At 50.1% G+C, this 21,611-nt stretch overlaps 1 protein-coding gene across 11 annotated transcripts in view; it reads right to left on the bottom strand.

Moving 5' to 3' along the window:
• PKNOX2 (PBX/knotted 1 homeobox 2) overlaps positions 1-21,611 on the bottom strand; it is a 316,891-nt gene that overhangs the window by 80,071 nt on the left and 215,209 nt on the right. For 8 of the 11 annotated variants that reach the window (XM_045038500.1, XM_023239270.2, XM_023239269.2 and 5 more), the window contains one exon: positions 17,321-17,427. The exons of the other annotated variants lie outside the window; for them this stretch is intronic. The gene's annotated coding sequence lies outside the window, so the exon portion shown is untranslated. The remainder of the gene's footprint in view (positions 1-17,320; positions 17,428-21,611) is intronic. 11 annotated transcript variants of the gene reach the window in all.

Here is a 21,611-nt window from a genome sequence, read left to right as displayed (position 1 = left end):
CCAGTAAGTGAGCTGCTCCTGCTGGACCTCAAGGTTACTTCTTGAACTAGAATGTAGTGCTGTAAGTGGAGACAGCCTGGAAATACCACCCAAGGAAACAGAATGCCCGGAAAGCTGTTTAGCTACAGTAGATGCCCTGAAATATTTAGCGCTGGAAAGCAGCGGCTACTTGCCTGATCCAGGCCTGTCCACCGTGGGGCCTAGAAACTCCTAAGAACCTCTGTGGGGCAAGGGACCTGTCCTTCTCCCGGGCTGGAGGGTGCTAATGAGCTAGAAACATTTGTGACACAGACTCAGACCCTTCCTCCCCTCTCCTTGAGGGCCCTCAGGGGCCCCACCCTCTTCCCACGGATGCCCTCCCACACCTGTCCTAGAGGTCTTCTGAAATCTTCACATACCTGAATTCTGTGGGAACTTGAGGGTGTTTTGGAGTTGCCTAAGGGAAGGGGGCTGGTCTCCAGGACCCTGTGGTGTGCGTGTGTGTGTGTGTGTGTGGGAGAGAGAGAGAGAGAGAGAGAGAGAGAGAGAGAGAGAGAGAGAGAGAGAGAGAGAAAAAATGTGTGGGTGTTGTTTTGGTTATTTTTCAGGAAGAGGAGAAAATAGAAAGCCTGGCCTGAACTGAGTCTTTGAAGCACCAGGCATGCTTTGACCTTAAGTGCGCAATGCACTGGAAATTTAGGTGCTCATTCAAGGACTATTTATCAAGTGTCAACTACATGCAAAGGACTGAGCCAGGAGGTGTGGTTGAATAAATGACAGGAGGCAAGATCTCTCCGAGGAGTGTTATCAGTCGGGGAGGTGATGGTCCAGCGGGCAAGAGGAAAATGAAATGGAGGTTCCAGAGGAGACAGCGTAGGAAGAGAGGACTTTTTCTGTGACTGCAGGGGATTCCACATGGCCTCACTGCTACCCACACCTCACCTACCCTGGCCTTACTTCAGATGACGGGCCACTGGGATATCTGTGCAATAAAAACACTCAGGGTCTCCCCATCTCTCTCTCTCTCTCTCTCTCTCTCTCTCTCTCTCTCTCTCTCTCTCACACACACACACACACACACACACACACACGGCACCCAGATCATTCTTTATTTTCACAGAGTCTCAGAAATGAGCCCTCAGGAGCCCATCACTTCAGGACTGGGAGAACCGATGCCTGTTTTCATGGCTGGGTCTTTGGGTGGCAATAGACATCCAAGGAAGGCAAGAGCAGAGTGAAAAGGGTTCCCCAGGAAAAAAGAGGATAGAGACTCCTTGTGATGTCAGAAGAAACGTCCAGAATTAAGACTTTTGAGATACTGAAATGGGTGTGGAATCTCTCTTTTGGACCTAGAGGGACAAAAGGAAATAGGGATATTTCAGGGGTGTGTTAGGCTCAGCCTTTCCTGGAACTCTGGCAGATGAGGAAACTTTGGTTGGGGTCTCAGGACCTGCCTTGAGGACCCCTTCCAAAGAGTGCCAATCCTTGGCCCCCGGAAAAGCGAACCACTGTGGGGCTGTAGTGCCAGCAGCCCCCAGAAGAGGGAGCCTGGGGGCAGAGTCTGGGGTGGGAGCTCCCTCTAGGCGGTTTTCTCCCCTCTTAGGGGCAACTAGTTCCCTTTAACCTCAGGTTTGGGTCTTGGGGTAACCTAATTCCACGGATGAGAAAGTCAGTTAAAGGCAAAGCAGAGGACGCTCAATGAGGAGGATTGGGGCTAAATAGAGTCTTTAATCTGCATTCTTTTGTTCACTGTCCAATGAATGGGAGGTGGGGGCACTTTAGAGTTGCTGTCCCTAGAAATATTTGCAAGGAGAGATGGTGAAAAGCGGTCTGCACCCAGAAACAACCACGGCTGCCAAGGCTGAGGGGAGATTTTTCAGTCTGGAGTCTGTCAGGCTGTGAGCAGGGGCCAGACCTGCCTCACCAGAGGACACAAGAACAATTTTCTGAGGCCCCAGATGGCCTTTGCCCCTCCCCTCCCCCTCTCTGGGGTCACCACAGGCCACTAGGCCACTAACCCATTGCCCTCTGGGGGCTTCTCCTGCCAGAGAACAGGAGGCCTTTTCATCAGGGGCTTAAGTTTCGTTGGTTCTGTGCTCACTCAGGCACAGAAGCCTCTGGTAACAAGACACTGGGGGAGACCCCACGCCCATCTCGGGAAGCTTGCTCTTTTCTTCACCCCACTCCACACGCATATGCACTCCCCCCCTCCCCGCATTGGTCCTTGGGAAACCCCGCTGGTTCGGGGGGCTGAGGGGCCATTTGGAACCACCCTGGAAAGGAACATGGGAATCCGACTTCTCTTGTTCTGAAACTGGACCCAGTGAGACTCCACAGCCGGGTGCGGGCTGCTCCTTAAGCAATAGCTGGGTGCCCGGCCCTTTTTGAGCTTTCTTTGGGGATTTGGAAAGGGTTCTAGCATTTGTCAGTGGGCCGGAGAGGCTGCTCCGCCCTGTCCAGAGGCCTCAGCACTCTGTTACCAGACACCAGGGCACTCGAGGGAGCACAGCCAAGATTGCAAAATGGAGGGCACCGAGCACTGATTTACCACAGAGAAATATGCCATCGAAGAGAGGCTCATGTCAAAAGATTGTTCTTAGTGCTGAAAACCTTTATTATGTGACAGCCAATGGGGGGGGGGGGGAGAACCCTGATGCAACATTCAATCCCACAATGATATCCAAGAAGAAATAATTTGTGTCACTGATATTGTCAAAAGGAGCTAACACTGCCATTTTACAGAGCTCAGGAGCTGAGGAAGGCCATGTTGCATGGGTGGTGGGTGGCTGAGGGGGCACACAAAGATACCCCTTTAGGAAGTAGGAATGGGCAGTCCTAGAGCATCCACTTCCTCTGTCTCCTCAACTCTTGCTTCCCCCCTGCCCTGCAAGGTGAGGCCCTGGATCTGTAGCCCAAACTCCAGTGTGTTGACAAACAGGCTTAGAAAAAAAATAGCAAGCTCGTTAGGAAGGAGCTCATTAGGACTTGTTGACATGAAACCCATTAGACCAATTAACATTCCATTAACGGCCTGGGGCACCAAGGGGTTAATGCTGCCCGGCAGTAATTGGGCTAGGGTGCCGGGGTTGGGGGCTCAGGGCCTTAAGGATGAGAAACAAAGTCTAATTGGGAACTCTCTGGCCAGCTGGCCCAACAGCATTTGTGCTTGCCCTCTGACCCTAGCTGAGACTACAGTGTGTCCGGTAGGAGGGGGGACAGGACCAGCTTCCCTCCGGCTCTTCACTGTCGCGCCTCATTGCCCCAGACAGGAGACTGGGTGGGTGCTTGGCACAGGACATGGTGTGGATGTATTTCTACCCTCTGGACTCTGATAGTCCTGTTTATTTCATCCATCTCGGCCCCCACCCCCGTCTGGTCCAGTTTCTCTCTTAGTGTCCAGGGACGAAAGTCCCCGCTCCTCTCCCCAGTTATTCGCGGCCCAGTCTTACAAAAGTTCTTTGGAGAAGCTAGAATCCTTGAGGCCCCAGAATCTGATTCATCTGAAGAGTGTTGTAGTTTAGGGCAGAGGGGTGATGGGAGGGAGCATGGACCCTGGGTTTTCCCTCCCTCTCTCCCCCTCCCTCCCTCCCTTCCTTCCCTTCTTCCCTCCCTTCCTTCCTAAGACACACTGCTGAGGGGCCCCTGGAAGCTCTTATCCTCTGTCCTCTGACACACACCAGCAGTATTTTCATTATTTTCCTTGCCTTGCTACACGAAGAGGCTGTGGAAGTCCTGCCCCCTGCCTGGGCCTCAATTTCTTCTTTTGCAAATTCCCATGAATTTGCCCATGACCCTGCCTGTGCTTAGGGTCAACAGGTCTGGATTCCTTATCTAGCTCTGCCACTTATCTGTGGCTAGTACAAGCCTCTTTCCCCTCTCGGACTGCAAACTGGGAGGTTTCACCAGAATAGTCTGAAAATCTTTGCCCATCATTAGCCCTCAACACAAGCTTTGTTGAGGGGATGGAAATAGTTGGGTTGTAGTTTCATTCCAAAGGCTAGCCAAGCTGGAGCCTTCTCTACCTCACTTCCCATTTGAGAGGGAGGGAGGAGAACCCTGAGGCCAGAGAGCCAGGAGCTCTCCTCAGCACCCCCTGCCCAGAAGCCCCCAGGTGGTTCCCAATCCCCCCTTCTCCTCCGCCACCCCAAGCCGGCCCCTCTGAGCGGCTGCCTAGGCCTGGGTTCTGACGTCTAGACAGATTTGCAGGAGGCTGAAATAACAGAGTGAACTCAGCAGGAGGGACCAAAAGGCTGCATTAGTAACCTGGCTGGCTGCAACTTCTCCCTCAGGAGCAGCCGCCTCAACCCTGGCGCAATCCCGTTTATTTTCCTTCAGCCTAGAGCCGCCTCCAAAATGATAGTCTCTGGCCCAGCTCCCTTCCCAGGAGCCGCCTGTAGGTGGCACCTCGGAGCCCCACTTTAATTGCATTATATAATATAACCTGTTTACTAAATCATGTAATCAGTCGCCTTAGGATTTACAGCTTCGGATGTGTATAGAGAATTGGACTTTGAGTCAAATTTAAAAACAAATAAAAATGAGAGGCAGCTGTTGCTGATAGTGTGATATTCATCTTTTGGAAACAAATTCACCCCACTGCTATAAATTATGCTTGGAAAAAAAGTGTTGTTGGTGGGAAGGAGTTGGCTAGGTCTCCTGTGCTGGCAACTCAGAGCGATGAATCTTGAAATAACGGTGTCAACCTGTCACTGATTTCATGTGACTCTGTGGATTTATCTAAAGAAATGCAGGGGCGCGCGCGCGCACACACACACACACACACACACACACACCCCAGATTTCTTTGCAAAACCCTGGAAGGGCTAGAAATCTGAAGCACGATGGTCACTGTGCCCGGTTTATGGAGTCAGCGGTGGGCAGTGACAGGGCAGGACCAGTGCAGGAATGGTGGAGAAGACAGAGGTGGGAGGGAGGATGTACCTGTGGGCTGTGAAGCTGTAAAATCTGAGAAGGTCTGGTTGAGAAGGTCACTGTTTGCAAGCGAGGGAGAAGTGAAGGGCCTTTGAGGAATGAAGGGGAAGGGGCCACCCCCCAGGAGCCCACCAAATGCTGGACCAGGTGCTGTAGGAACTGGGTGGTAGCACAGGGGCCGGAGGATTCAGGCGACAGGAATGCCGTGGCCTGGTGGACGTTGTTTTGCCCCCGTCTTTCTGACCGTGGGTGCTGGGGGCAGATGGAAGTCCTCCAGTGTGCTAAGAGCAGAGCAGGTCCAGAGTGGGGTGTGGGAGACTGGAAAGTAGTTGTGTCTCTGTTACTGAAGGCCAGACAGGCAGGAGGGGAATCAAGCAGGCTTCGCACTCAGGATCAGACCCCTGCTCACTACTGTCCTGAAGGATGGCTGGCTGAAGCTCCAGAATGAGCCACCGCTCCACCATGACCCAGGTCCCCAGGGATACTGCACCTGGCATGGAGCCCAAGTCATTGCAGAATGCCCTAGCCAGCAAGGCCACTTCCCTGGTGCCCCTCTGCTTCCTGCTTGGTTCGTGGGACCCTCGATAGGAAAGAATTCTCTAGTGACTTCAGCAAGACAGGAGGCAACTCAGACCCCTTAGCCACCAGAGCTCTTTGAACTAATTATCATTTGCTACCTTTCTGGGAAGCCCACTTGGGTGGTGGTACCAGGTCATGCCCTATTATTATGATGCTGGTCTCCAGGGAACAGAGTGGAGACAGAGCGGAAGCTGGAGTGAGCTTTAACTAGGGCTGCTGGCTTCTGACTCCCTGGGAGATGTGAAAATGTTTCTGTCTCCCCACTTTTCTCTCCTCCTTCAGCCCTTAACTGCCACATGGGGCAAATGGTCTTTGGAAGGGGTAAGAGCCTTCTGTGAAATCAGAGAAGGCAGGGACCCTTCTGCTCCCCTATACCAGGAGTATAGTCTCTTCCAGACGGCTGTGGTCCTCCTTCCAAGGGCCTCCACTCCTCTCCACTCCCCGCTCCTGAAGCCATTTTGTGGTTTGGTCTTTATCCTGAATAGCAGTATGTCTTCCGTGTGTGTGGCTGGGTCAGCAGGTCATTTGTGCACTCACTGACCCAAGCCTAGAGACCCCATTCTAGGAGGAGAGGTTTTGTTTTGTTTTTGTTTTTGTTTTAATCCACACTGGATCCCTCTGTGCACTCAGTTTAGTGATGGGACGCTCAGTGGTCATGGAAGGCAGAGGATTCGACTCCGCCCTGGGTGTGAGTGGGGCTGCTGGCAATCAAAGACCCACATCACCCCCTGACCAGCTTTCCCAGACACGAGCCCCCATCTTGACCTATTGCTTCCTGCCATGCCTCTCTGACACACGAGGTTCTGAGCACATCAGGGCCCGGACTCTGGGCACATCAGGGCTGCTGCTTTGTCCCTCGACTTCCCCAGTTTAGCTGTTTTTCAATTTGTCTTCAAACACATGGACCAGGGTCAGAGTTAGGATAGCAGCTCATGCTCATGCTCTGCTTCCGCCCTCTTTCCTGCCTGCCTCCTGCTTCCCCATGCCAGGGCCAGAAAGTGACAGAACCCCCTTTCCTCCCTGCCTGGGCTGTCACACCTTTCCCGGCTTCAAAAAGCTGCTGATATATTTTACAAACTGAAACAGCAATTTAATTCCCCCTGATAGCAGCAATTGTCCATTAGATCTTCCTACCGAGGAGCTTTAACAATAATTCCTTTCATCCGACTGCTTGCTTCTTCTTGATCTGAGAATCAATCCCATAAATAGCAGGCAAGAGTTTTCACATTACTCTCCCCCTCCAGCTTTTAGCATTTTGATGAAGATTCTCATCTCCTCTTAAAGCACTTCACAACTTGGCAATTTTTCCCCCTTTGGTTCCTTTAAACAAAATAAAACAAAAAAACAGAAAGCGGGGGGGGGGGGGGAGAATCATGCTGGTTATAAGGGTAAGCACTGCCCTTGCGTGTGCCTCACAGGTAAGTGGTTTGCGCTTTCGCCTGCCTGGAGGCAGGGATGGCAGCAATGACCTCCAATGGCCACCTCCAAACTGCTGAAAGTGGGTGCTGTTCTACCCCACAGGGGCACCATGTTGGGGTCCTAAATTTCACACTCACCCATGGCTGGGGCCAGCTTTTGCCAGCAGCGATGCCTGACTTGGAACGTTTTTCCCCTTCCAGGAAACATCTCCCTTGGTGCTACACCTCAAGAATGGAGGCGGGGGGTGGGGGGGGGTGGGTAGGTCATGCTGTTGCCACATGGGGTAGAGTCCATGTGAAGGTTCTGTCAATGAGCCTCTCTCCCTGGGCCTGTGCCCAAGTTCCCACCCATCACTCAGGCAACTCTCAAACCTAGAGCTGGGATTCTGCCCTCTGTTTTACATTTCCAGCCACTCCATCCAAATAGCCTGAGTGGGTGAGGTGGGGAGGGACAGGGAAAGGAGAGAGTCACAGGCCTTTCATTCAATTATTTCTCTTTTCTTTTACACAGGCAGGCAGCCCTGATGGTCAGGGGCAGAGGAGAGCCCTCCAGCTCTTCCACAGGTATAGTGAGGGTGGATTGCCAGGGCACCTGGGAGCCCTGGGCTGCTCCCCCAAGACACCGTCACATGCTCTCTTGTCTGCACACACACACACACACACACACACACACACACACACAAATCTAAAAATGAACCCAGGGACCGAAATCCCCCTCGACAAACCTGATCCCCAGGTTTATTATTATTTGTCAAGAGCTGACGGCAGCCGCTGCTCGGGAACAGAGCTGAGAAAACAACACAGGCTGGGCCCCTGAGGCTCACAACTCAACAGAGACAGAGGAGCAGCTCAGATGCTGGGGATCCCAGATGGGAGGAGAGCTTCTGATTCTTGGAGGAGCGAGGCAGTTACCTCCCTCTCATAAATCTTTCCCTTCTCTGAGGCAGGCACACAGGGAGGATAGCACTCCTGGGGAGCTGGAAAGAGGAAGGAAAGCAAGAATGGGCTGGGAGGGGGGTGGGGCAACAGGACTGTGAGGAGGGTGGCATCCATAGAGATAAGGGACCCTGACTCCCATCCCATCTGTCCCTTGTGATGCTCTCAGATTCTCCTGGAACCAGAGGATCCTAAGGGGGTCAGCCAGGCTCCTTTTGGTCCTCAGAACCATACCATGTCCTCTGGCTGGATGACACCTGGTTCCATTTTTTTTTTTTTTTTAAATGGCCTCCAGAAAGAAATGGTCAAGAGTCAGGGTTGTTGGAGCAAGTGGCTCTCTGGCTCAGCTTATCATAGAAATGCCACTCATCCCTGATACTTCCTTCCCCAGCTCATGGAAGGGAGGGAGACCAGGTAGAGTCCAGAGCAACAAGGTCCACTCAGGGAAGGGGGAAAGGATGCCCAGGGGCCTCCCTCAACTTGGCCTCACTGCTGTTGGCAACAAGGACAGGTCCACTGGCTCTGTGTTCCTCATCTGTCAGGAAAGGGAGCCCCAGGGAAGGGAGGATAGTGGCTGCCATGTGCAAAAAAGTGATGCTGGGCAGAGAGTGCATTCCTGGGCTTTGCCAACCAGACTCAAGCCCCAGCGAACAGACATGCTCTCTATCACCTAATGAGAGTTTTCCTCCATGCTTTTTGCTGTGCTTCTCAGCTGCCATCAAGGTCTCTGTATCACACTCTCATGTCCTTTCCTTCATCAAAATTTTGCTCAAAACTCTACTCTTCCATGAAGAAGTAGAGCATGGATGATCACTACGTGTGTTTCTATATTATGGAAAATCTGCTTCCCATCCACATGGCCTATCTTGCCCATTGAACCCTGTGCTCCCTGGTGGACCAGATCATGGCTCTTCCTTGCCTTTCCTCTCTAGGGGGGAAAAATCTTATGAGATAGAGATTTCACAAGCTCTATCTCCTCATGGAGCTTGAATATATACACAGTTACAATTTAATTTCTTTGGCTTCCTGTTAAAATGTAAAACAAACAAACAAATCTGGAAAAGATAGCTCTTCAAGTTCCAGCAGTCACTTACACCTCAGTGAGAATGAGTGTGTTTCCCTGGAGCAAATTTTGATAGGGGTGAGATGGTAAATGCAATTAATAACAGCTGCTGTGCATTGAGCTTTCCCCACGCCCCAGGCATTATGCTAAGCTTCTGATGCACATAACCTTGTTTATTTTTTTCCCAGCCACCTTATGGCATAGGCATGATGGCTGTCCTCATTCATGGACGTGGAAACTGAGGCTTAGTGCGGCTGAGGAAGTTTCCCAATGTGACACCCGGTCTGCTTTCAGATTCTGAACATTTAACCTAGAAGTCCCAGGGTGGAGGCGGGAAACCCAGAGGAGGGGAGAGGCCCCCGGGGAATTGGGGAAGTACAGAAAAGGCAAGGATGAGTGTGGAAACAAGCTACTGACTTTGAGTTGGGCCATCCACTACAGGCTGCCCTTTCACCTTCACATGCCCTGCATTTCCACGAATTATATTCTAGCAGTCCCCCTAAACGTCCTCCGAATGCCAGATCTGGGCATCTGTGCCTCCATTAATGCACACGCACTTCACGCCTTTGGAAGGTGCTTCCACTTAGACAGCAGTTCGCTTCTGCCAGCCCTGTCGTCTTTGGACGGCAGCATGTGCGCACATCTATTTAAATATTTTATTGCATTTTGCTCTCATTATTTCATAAAAATGAGTGGAAGGTGGAAAACTGGAAGTGCTGATACCAGCTATAAGAAGTAGGGGTCTCGTAAACATAATACCACTGAGACAAACATGGAGAACATTAAGCGTGCTGAAAGAGGCAAGTCTTGAGTCTCCGTCGTAGACTCACTGGACTGTGGGTTCAATTATGAAGGGAAAGAACAAAATTAAAGAATGAATAGGAAACGACAGAAGTACAAGGTTGAAGACTGCATCTAAAAGGTGATGCGTAAGTGGTAATTGGGTCATGTGCTTTAGCTGTCTGGGGGCACGGCTCTCCGGACTCGTGCAGAGCGAAAGCAGGGCCTGCCTGTAGGCTGACCCCACACTCTGTGGCACCAGGGCCAGGGCTCTGACTCACATTGACTGTGATTCCGTCAGCGTCTCTTTCCTGTCAGCTGGACTCTTGGGCTCTGCTCGGCCCAGGTGGGGCAGCCCAGGTGGGGCCGGGTGGGCTGGAAGGGAGCACGCCAGTGACTGTCCACCTGCTCTTCATGTCTCCCCTTGGAGTTCTTTTCCCACCCCACCCATGGTTTTCCAGAGACCACCCACAGCTGCAAAGAAGCCCCTGCTCTGGGGGGGGGGAGGGGGGACGTGTACCCATGACTCACAGGTGAAGAGGCACCTGGCTGTACCTTTGGAAAGCCTGCCCAGTGGAGCAGTATTGGTTTTTGCAAGTTGGGGCAGCTCATCCTTAGGGGGCATCCCATCTCTTGTCCTGTCTCCCCAAGTTCTAGCTTTATCCCCCTGCAGAAGCTCCTTCCTGCCCACCCTCCTCTCTCAGCCCAGAGGGACTCCAGGCAGCCATCTAAATGGGTGGCCAATGAGGACATCTTTGCAGGCCAGCAGCAGGGTTATTCCCCACAGCCTCCCAAGCAGGCAGCAGCTAAACAGAAGCGCAGAGGACCAGAGCTGTGTTCCACTTCCCACTGGCTCCTGCCTGTCCCCTGCCGAGCCCCATTCCCTTTAAACTCCAGCCTTGGAAAGGGGTCTGTAGTTCTCTGGCTTCTAATAGGGAAACCTTTACTCATATGCTGGCCCTTTCTACTGCACTCAGGCACCAAGAAGTGTTTCATATTAACTTGTCTGAAGAGTATAATTCACCTCCAACCTTAATTCTGCCTTTTGCAATGCCAACTCACATTCTATCATGGTGGTCCCCCAGTGGAAAGAAAGAGTCCTGACTTCAGTACAGAATCTTTGTGGACTTGAAGTTCAAATTTGTGCCTCTACTTTCCCCCTCTTCTCTCTCCAGTAAGAGGGGAACCCACTCGTCATAGCAGGACAAGGACCAGGGGATGGAAGAAGAGAAGACAATTTTGCCCAGTAGACTCTGGCCCTCGGGGACCAATTAGGATTCTCTGACTTAGAACAGAGGATGATCTTCTGGGATCTGAGCTCTTGTTAATCTGGATCTTCCATTTTCTGGCCCTCTCAGGAAAAAGGAGCAAAGCATCTTGGCTCCCAGATCCAGAGGTTAGATCTAGAGGTTCTGTCCAGAGCAGGTCGGTCTAGGCAGTCAGGGGAGCTGCGTGTGAGGTGTCTGCTCCCAGAGCAGTATCTGGGGTGGGGAAGAGGGGCAAGTGAGAATTCTCACCCAAGATGCCTCTACCAGGGTACAAGGTAGCCTAAGTCTGGGGCATATCTGAGCTATCGGCAGGCCGCTCTAATCTTTCTTCTCTTTTTAGGGCCTGGCTGTCTCAGGTCAAAGCATCTGCTGTGCAGCATTGCAGAGGGAAGTCTCTTTGTGCGGGAATTCATAAAAGTGAAAAAAAAAAAGAGATCTCACTTAATGAGACACTTGCCATGCTCAGAGATTATTTCACTAATGGGACCTGTGTGTGGAGGGGAGCTGAGAAGGTGTAGGGAGCAGGGAGATGAAGAGGAAAAGAGGCCCATTTGAGAATGATCAAGAAGGTCAAGGAGAGAGGTCCCCAAGGGGGACAGGCAGGGGATGCTGAGCAGATGAAAGGCTCGGGGAAATGTCGGTAGTGGGAGGCTGGCCGCTGTGGCTGCCCTCCTGCCCAACCTCTGCCTTCCCCTCCCTTCTCACTCCTCAGTTTTTTCCCCAATCCCAGGAGCAGCAGGGACTCCGGGCTCCAGGGCGGACTGTCAGAGGACTGGCAGAGTGGAAGCATCTTGAGCAGTCATGAGGTCTGACTTCTCTGCTCAAATGAGAAAACTTGTCCAAGTCCATGCAGTGAGTTGAATATAGGGACCTAACTAGAACCCAGGTCCCAAGGAACAAATTCGATAATCATTTACTGAGCGCCTACTATGCACCAGGCTCTGTTCTGGGCAGTGGAAGTTCCAGGAGGAAACAGACAAGTGAGCAGGACAAACAAAGGAATAATGAAATGAACATATCCCTGAGCTGAAGTAAGACAGGTGACTATTTCGGGTTGAAAGTGGTCCCAAGGCCTGAGTAGGGGTAATGAAAAAAAGAAAGGTGCAAACAAAATCACACAGTGGTGACATTCTCGAACTTGCAAAAGAAGAGAAAATTGAATGTTTCCATAAGTTCTCATTGCAAGATTGGAGATAGGAAGATGGTAGAACAATGTCTTCAAGACCTAAGAGAAGAAGGTTTTGATATGGGATTCTGAGCTCAATCGAATTATGCATCAAGTTTGAAGACAACATAAAGCCTGTTTTGGACATGAAGGAACTCAGAGTTTATTTCCCACCCATCAATATCAGAAATAATTAGCGGGGTATTCCAGTAAAACAGAGGAATCAGAGGAGGAGGGCAGCATATACATAAGATGGTGGCAACCTGATGTGACCCAGTGGGAGGGAAGAGAGCTGGATGGGAATGAAGGGTGGGCGGTTACCCCTGGGGGCTTGGAAGATTCTACCGCAGCGGCCAAGTTGTAATGTAGAGGGTTCCATTTCCTTTTCCCTGGTCAAATCACACCATTCAGTTCTGTGGTTGGATAATATTTCCATCTTACAATCAACCTATAGTTGAAATGCAGAGGGAACTACAGTGATAGACTATAAATCTTGTAAATCTGTAAAACCGCTATCACACTACATAAATAAAACATAGAGCTAATTATATGTAGTACTATGTGCTATATAGTGTAGAACATGTAATATATACACACTATATTCTTTTTGTTATTTTTTTAATATCTATTTTTAATGTTTATTCATTTTTTTTGAGAGAGACAGAGACAGAGCGTGAGTAGGGGAGGGGCAGAGAGAGAGGGAGACACCGAATCGGAAGCAGGCTCCAGGCTCTGAACTGTCAGCACGGAGCCCGACGTGGGGCTTGAATTCACAGACCGTGAGATCATGACCTGAGCTGAAGTCGGGCACCTAACCGACTGAGCCACCCAGGCGCCCCAACACCATATTCTATATAATACTATATGTTAAAAATAGATAATGTCAAACATGGTTTAATAAAAATTATCAAACTAATTCAAATTGGAAGGGGAGAATGTGTGCTAACTTCCCTGGCTTTCATAGCAGGGAGTTAATAGATAAATACAGAAATGAAGAAAGAGGGACGTAAGTATATTATATAACATAGTAAACATTGGCCACCAAATAACTAGAATCAGAGACTGTTCGTTGTGGTTGACTTTGGATTGTCAGACTTTGTGGGTAGAGGTAGGGGAAAGAAGGGTCACTTTTTATTCTATTTTGTGCCTTTTACCCTGCCTTTCCCTCACATACATACTTTACTTCAATTTAACAATACCTAAAGTTAAATAATGAAATATCCATCTAAGAGAATACTATATTCAGCAGTTGAAAATAAGGAGACAATCTATTTATTTTCACCTGAAAAGCTGTTCATTATGTAACATAGGTTAAAAAAGAAAGTTTTTAAAAAAAGTATTTAAGGGGCGCCTGGGTGGCTCAGTTAGTTAAGTGCTGACTTCGGTTCAGTTCATGATCTCGCGGTTCGTGGGTTCGAGCCCCACGTCGGGCTCTGTGCTGCCAGCTCAGAGCCTGGAGCCTGCTTCAGAGTCTGTTTCCCTCTCTCTCTGCCCCTTCCCCACTCATGCTTTGTCTTTCTCTGTCTCTCAAAAACAAATAAATGTTTAAAAAAAGTATTTAAAATATGATATTTAAGTCTGTTCGCCTGAGCACCCAAACCAGTAAGCTATAGTCCCCTTCTGTGTTCTCTGCCCCGGGCCAAGGGGCTTGCTTTTGGAAGTCTTGCTTGTCTCGGGTTTTTATAAGATGCATATCTGGTTTTGCCACAGGGAAGGGCTATTTTATGTATGTTTCAAGTAACAGATGGAAGTTTTTGATTGTAAGTGGTCAGTCCCAAGACTGGCCTGGAGGAAGCCGCCGGGGGAGGAGGATCTGAGGCTTACAGATGTCAAGACTGAAAGGTACCTCAGACAGCTCCTGGCCCACCTCCCTCCTTTCACAGATGAAGGACGTAGGTGGGGCCTGATAAAAGGTCACTCCATTGAAGTAGTGTCCAGAAAAGAGAACTTGGGCTGTTGAAAGCCAGATTGGGGAGCCAGCCCATGAGAAGTGGAAGGGCTGGAATGGAGGCCTGAGGCCAAGGCTCTGCAGAGAATCCTACAGGGAGATGTGTGAGGGGCTGGGGGATCTCCTTCAGGGGCTGCTCAACGTTCAGATGGCTTGATCTGGAGGTGGAGACCTGGCAAAATTAGACCAGATCACCCTTCCTTAGTGTCCACGGTAGCCGGAAAGGCAAAACATTAATGGAGGCAGGAGGAAGCGTGTTGGGGCTCCTAAGGAGGGGCTTGGCAAGGAGCTGACATTTACGGAGTATTTATCACGCGCCAGCTACTGTGTGAGGTGCTTTCTAGTACGTTATCTCATTTAATCCTCGAAGAAGGCTTCTAAGGTAAATACGATTATCCCAATTGCATAAAAACAATGATGGTCAGAAAAGTTCAGTTCACTTGCCCCAAATCTTACAGCCGACAAACAGCAGAGCTAGAATTTGAGTCTGGGTGCGTCTGGTCCCAAAGTCCCTGCCCAAGGGATCAGAGGGCTTCGTTAAATATATGTCAACCAATTATAAGAGGAGAAATGTCCTTCCTGAACCGCGAAACAACTAATCCTGTTCTCTTCCTGAGCCCCGCGTGCGTGATCAGTCCCTCTACTCAGTCCACGAATACTCAGGCACACTGGCTGGCTCCTGGGGACCAGGATTTACATTTGCCCCACAGCACAGTGAAAATTCCCACCCGGGAGAATATCAGCAGTGGAGGCTCTGAGGACTGACATTGCCTCCCGAGGACATAGAGTCCTGCTGTTCCAGAGCCTGGAAGGAGAGGGGCTGAGGATGAAGCATGGGCACAGGGAAGAGGAGAGCGGCTGGAGCTCAGCCGAATTCCTGGTTTCTAGGCGCTCAGCTCCACACCTGTCCTCCACCAATCTCAAGGGCACGCTAACTGCTCTTGTGGCCCCTCACATGCTGCCCCCGGCCTCCCTCTGTGTCTCCCTGGGTATCTCTGCCTTCAGGGGGAGGCAGGCAAGCCCAGGAGAGTATGTCAGTTAGGGTTTGTCGGTGACACGTGGAGATCATTAACGAGGCTTATTTTTAAATTGTAATTGCAAAATGTAAATGCTCCCCAAACTGATGTGTAATTGCTACCCCTCCGCCCCAGCCCTTCCCCTCTGGTGCCAGCTTTGCAAGGAGAGAATTAGAAAATAAAAAGGGGGTGGATTATGTAAGCAAAACGATTTTAAAAAAAGAGAACGAGAGAGCTAAGAATTTAAGTGAGACAGCTGGCGGCTCCTCTGATTGCCACACTGCCAGCATTAGCTGCAAAAATTGTCCTTGCCGACTGCACCAATCCAAGCAACGGTGTCAACTGTATTTAGCCCCTGGAACAGACTTGTCTGACATTCAGCAAGATAGTTTGGTGGTCAGTGTGTGTGTGTGTGTGTGTGTGTGTGTGTGTGTGTGTGTGTGTGTGTAAGGAGAGTGAGGGGAGGTCAGGATATTTGAGGTTGCCTCTATGTCATCCATGGAAACTTTCCATTCTATAAGACACAATCGGTAGCGATCGTTACCAGTCCATCAACCCATTTCCGTTCTTCCCTTTATTCTAGCATGTAAGGAGGTGAGGAGGGTTGGGGCACCTCCATTCTCCCAGGCATGCTGTGGTCTGTTTGGACTCTAGTATCTGCAGCCTTGGAGTGGAGAGAAAGTAGTTCAGCAAGAACCTCAGCATGACTGCCAGTCCCAGAGAAAGTCTCCCGGACTTGGCCACAACACCTGTGCACACAGGTTCACCAGGAGTCTCTAACCCTGTCCCCTTTTCTTTTCCTTTCCTTTCCTTTCCTTTCCTTTTCCTTCCTTCCTTCCTTCCTTCCTTCCTTCCTTCCTTCCTTCCTTCCTTCCTTCCTTCCTTCTTTCCTCCCTCTTTCTCTTTCTTTCTTTCTTTCTTTCTTTCTTTCTTTCTTTCTTTCTTTCTTTCTTTCTTTTCTCTCTCTCTCTCTCTCTCTCTCTCTCTCTCTCTCTCTCTCTCTCCATCTTCTTTAAGCCCTCACCACAACTACTGTCTGCAGTGATCTCCCTTTGACATGGCCGTGCACACAGGCTCGTTGAAGGCTGTTGAAAAGATTGTCGACTTGTCCCTGAAATGGACACTGCCAAATCCCTTTGCTCAAGGGTGAAGCCTTGATTCCCCTAGATATGTCTTTTTCTCTGGCGTTTACCTCGAGGAGCCACAGCATGCTTCAGCGTGCTCCCCACTGCTTGATACACAGAGCTCCCCACATGGCTAGAAGGCATAGGAACTGGGACAAGCACTGTGAGCCAGTTCTTGCCCGTGTGGTCCTCTGGAATATCTCTGGCCTTGCTAACTTGGGGAGCTGGCCCTGGGAACATTCACCTTTCTGGTTAACTGTCTCCCTTTCCCTCTCTCCAAGGAAACCAGCTTTTGTGAGGAATCGGGCAATGATGACTGCCCCCCAAAATGAAGGCCGATGAACTGTAAGGTCATGGCAGCTCTAGAACAGCAGAGAAACTTCCAAAGTCCTGGGCAGCGTCCTTTGGAGTTGGGGCCCAATCTCACCATAACAGATCCAGCCCTTATCATGGCTTACTGGAAAGAAAAAAGGGTTGTTCTGGATAACCGGATTCCTAAATCCCTGCCTATATTTATGTCTTTGAGATCATGAAGTTACTTAAGGGGATTAAAAAAAACCCTATCTGATAAGAAGATTAAATGAGATTCTCCATTCAAAATGCCTTATACATTCTAAAGAACCATTTCGCAGAGTTCATCAGAAACACCTGGAATGCAGTTTCCTCTGTGCTCATCAGAAACACTTGGGGTGCAGCTTCGGTCTTAACCTCGGCTTAGAAATCAGACTCTCTGGTGCGAGGTCCAGGTTGTGCTTTTTAACAAACGCCCGTAGGCGGTTCATAGGTGATAACGCTTGCTCCAGAAGGTTGTACAATGTCATCATCACTGTGGATGTAAGCAACAGCCTGCCCATCTGCATCGACATCACTTTATTGTTCCCAGACTGCACAGAAGAAAGAGAGGTACGTAGGGATAAGGCACAACCCTGGCCCTGTCCTCAAGGAGCTAAGGGGGAAAGATGTGAAGCAAAATGATACGAGGTGTGTGTTCCTAGGTCGTATATGCTAAGTGCCGGCTAATGTGATGGGCTGCTTCTCAAGGCTTTCAGAAGAAAAGATCATCTGCCTGGAGGGTTTAAATATGTGCTTAAGGATGGAGAAGCATTTCTTACTGTTCGGGTGATCCTGGCGGACTCGAGGACGGCCCTCAGGAGACTCACTCCCTCTTCTCACTCCCAGCTGGGCCAGAAATTCTTCCTGTCACCTGGTGCCAGAGCACCTGTAAAAAAGGGTAGAGCAGCTCTCAGAAGGGGTTAGAGGCCCGGGGGGGGGGGGGAGTGTCAGAGGACAAGGGGGTGCCCACTCTGGTTGTGAGAGAGCATTCCATTTGCTCTACAGACCTCCCTGCCATATGTGCCAAGCCAGTCTCTCTCTTCAGTGTGGCTGTTCGGGCCCACTGAGCCATTTTAGAGCCCAAATCCTTGTCACGGTTCCAAGTGCCCTGTTGTCAACCTTCTGGTCTCCTGATATCGGTTGTATGTTCGTTCCTCTCTCCCCCAGCGTGTGGGCAGGTCTCTGAGTGACTCTGGGCACTGGGCAGGGCAGAGCTGGCTTCCTGTTCTAAACTGTAGGGAACTCAAAGGAAGGGTAGTAGTCACAACCTTTCCAGATGTGCATCTGAGTCTCAGATCCTTTTCCGTTGGCAGACTTTGGCTGGGGTTTGGGGAGATACTACTGGGGGTGGGGAGGAGGTCTGGGGGCAGAAGGCATGAAGAGTCAGGAGGGCAGTGGACCCTGAGCAGAGCCTGGCAGTGAAGGCAGCCTTGGCCTACAGGTGGCTTTGGCTGTACCACTTACTGATCTATTTTTAGATCGAAGCAAATCATTTTGGTTCTCAATATTTGAAATGAACTTAGATGTTCAGAAACTAAGGTTGGTGGTCTGTACTGTTCTAAGGGCTGACCTGACACTTCCCGGACACTTATGTTAATTTTCTTCTTATGAATCCAGGTGCTAATTTGACCCCAAGGAGGCTGCGCTTAGGGCTAGGATGGCAGGGTCACGGGATGGAGGATGGAAGAGAGCTGCTCGATGCCTGGGCTGCATTTTTAGGGCAGCACCAGGGGGCATACAGCTGAGAGCCCCAGCCCTACAAGCAGAGGTAAATGCATCTTTTAACATTCACAGTTCCTTTCTAGTTAACACCATCTTGGTCTCCTTGTAAAAACACATTTGCACCTCAGTAAAGCATGTAATTAACTAGTGACATGACAACAGGAGGAGCTAAACAGTGGCCCGGGCTGGGAGTTGCAGTGGGGAAATGGAAATTTAGACATTTGCCTGAACAAGACTTTCCCACCTCCCTTCCGGGGTGTGTGTGTGTGTGTGTGTGTGTGTGTGTGTGTGTGTGCACACGCACACACACACGCGCATGCACCTCCCTGGGGGTGAGAGTGGCAGAGACAGAGAGACAGAGTATCCGGGGTCCTGAGGGGGTATGAATTCCCACCTGCAGGAAAGAGTGAGCTGGGGCATGCTAGGAGGGTGGGATGGGCTGAGAGAAGCTTCCAAGATAGGTGGGTTGCTTAATGAATTTCCATTAACAAAAACTCACTGGGTTGAAACAACCCCCCTCCCCACCCCTCAGATGCCTCCCAGGAGCTGAGGAATAGAGACACATTCAATGCAGCAGGGGGCCAGGCCCCCCCTGGCCACTGCCAGCCCCTGGGATACCACACAGAGAGGCCCAAGGGATGAGGACCAACTGAGGGGAACACATCTTGAGCACCAGATTGCTCTTGTCACACTCCTCATGCCCCCAGCCTGTTCCTCCTCCCTTGGGGCCTTGGGTGAATTCTGTGAATGGCTCCCAGTTCTCTGCCCCCCTCCCCCAGGCAGCCACGCTGGGAGAGGTGTCCTAGTTCCTTCCAAGATCACCCTCTCATTTCATTCTTCTACCACTTCCCATCCCTTTCCAGTCAGGGCAGAAGATGGTCCTCCCTCCCTTTCATGCCCCGTCACAGAACCATGGTGGCCAAGCCCCTCCTTGTCCCCACAGTTTGCCCCTCCAGCTCCTCAGCTGCCTCCAGACTGAGCTTCCCAGGCAGACGCCCTTATTCTGCATCCATCCCAGGCCCCAGAGAAGGTAGAACCTCACTACCCCTGATGGGTTTATGCCGGTGTCAGCTCCTCTCCCAGAACGTTCAGTGGCTCCCTATTCACAGAAGGCACCAACAAAGGTTCACTGATGGCATTTTACCAAGTGCAGCCTTCAAGGTGTCTGCAGCCTGGCCCCGTAATACCCTTCTAGACTCTCCTTTTCTCTGCCACCCACAGGGTCTCTACCCTCCATCCAAACACAAACTTTTTCCATTCTCCAAATCTGTACCACAGTTTCCTGCTTTGCTTGCTGCCCCAGTTCTATATTTCTACCTGACAGAACCTTAACCGTTCTTCAATATTCAACTCAAACATTCTGGCGCTCTCCTCTAGAACCGTAAGTAATTTTACCTCCTCCGTGTTTCCAAGTAACATGCTGTTTATCGTTCTCTGACAGCTCTTGCCACATTCTGTCTCATGCTATAGTTATCTTATGTATCTGTCATGTCTTTCCAAACTGGAAGTTCCTCATGGGCAGAGACCCTGTCTTATATCTGTAACTTTTCAGTTTACAAACAACTTTTGTATGTAATATCTTCTTTAACTCTTTTTAAAAAAATTTTTTTTTAAGGTTTATCCATTTTTCAGAGACAGAGAGAGACAACGCATAAGTGGGGGAGGGGCAGAGAGAGAGAGGTAGACACAGAATCCAAAGCAGGCTCCAGGCTCCGAGCTGTGAGCACAGATGCGGGGCTCGAACTCACGAACCACGAGATCGTGACCTGAGCTGAAGTCAGACGCTTAATCGACTGAGTCACCCAGGTGCCCCCTAACTCTTAAAACAACCTGTAAAGGTCAATATTTTAATGCAACTTAATTTTCATTATCTTTACAAAACAATAGATGCTGATTAGTACAAAATAGTTAAGTAAGACAGAGAAAATTTAAGTTAGTTGTAATCCCACAATGCAAAGATAACCATAGTTAATATGTAGAATAAAACTCTTCTTTCCTAAAAACAGTGTCATCCTATATAGACTGTTCTGTAATCAGCCTTTTAAATTTAGCGACATATCATAAATATCTTTGCATATAAGGAAAATATACACTGTAATCCTGTGGCTAAATGGCATTCCATTTATGGACACACTATAATTATTCAGCCAAATTTCTACCACTTGTTCAGATTATTTCTAGTTTTTGCTGTTATCAGTTATGCCCATTCTCATCACTGAATTTTGCTCCAGACATGCTCATTGTCTTAGGATAAGTTTCTAGATGTGGGAGCTGCCAAATCCAAAGGGATGTTCGTTTTTAAAAACTTTTACAATGACTCACAGGAAGGTCACACAATTTACATCCTGTCTGTGGTGTACAAGAGACGCCTTTTTCTTTGCCAGCTGGTTGTTCCCATTTTACAGATGTGGATAACGAGGCTTAGGAAAGTCGGGTACCAGGGTTTGCCTGAAACCACAACCAGCAAGTGGCACGTCTTCCGACTCTAGACAGTTTGCTCTTCCAACCTACCCCACTTCTCTTTGCTCTCGTATTTCTTACCAATCCAAAGGGAGGGGCCGCATTAAGAAGAGCCGAGTAAATGTTGGGCTCCCGCAAGAAAGCAGGTGGCTGTGCCCTGAGTTGTGGGGTGGGCCCTCCTGGGAGCTCTGAGGATGTCTGCCTCCCCTGCCTCATTTCCCAGGTGTCTGGAGCCTACTCGGCTGATGAAACCTCTGCTCTTGGGTAGCTTTTTACTCTTCCTTCCTCCCCTCTTCTGGGCAGTGCAGATTTAGCCTCTATGTATTTTGGACCTTCAACATAGCAGGGCCTGGGCATACAAAGATCGCACACACACACACACACACACACACAACTCTGTCTTGGAGGTGTTCAGAGTCTCGACGATAAGGAAATAATTGTACCCTGTAATGTATGGATGCTGCTGCTTCTGGTTCTTGGCCTCACCACCCTCTCCTCTGCCAAAGCCCACAGTGGCAGGGGTGGGGGGAGAGGGTCTGGGTCAGGGCATGGAAGGTTGGAAGGCCCGCCTGCCTGGTCCTTCAGCCTCTGCTTTAATTGTGTCCCTTCTGGCACTAAGGAGAGAGCTCCTTCCTGATGTCCTGGTGTAGCCACATGCTTTTTGTCTGTCTTTCTGCTCTAGCTCTACCTCTGCCTCCAACCGCCACCCCTAAGGTGGCCCTGTGGATCCAGAGCCCCCCAGGCAGGAATCGCACCAATGTTAGGGAAGGGAAGCCGGCCATCCCTGGCCCCACTCAGGCACTAATAAAATACACATTTGAGAGAGGGAGGACGCTCTGAGTGACACCAGCCTGCCCCCACGCAGGGCACCACTTCAGGGCTACAACA

Source organism: Felis catus, chromosome D1 (assembly GCF_018350175.1).
Source record: "Felis catus isolate Fca126 chromosome D1, F.catus_Fca126_mat1.0, whole genome shotgun sequence".
Taxonomy (NCBI): Eukaryota; Metazoa; Chordata; class Mammalia; order Carnivora; family Felidae; genus Felis; species Felis catus.
Note: the sequence above shows the minus strand (reverse complement) of the source record. Positions and strands in the feature narration are given on the sequence as shown.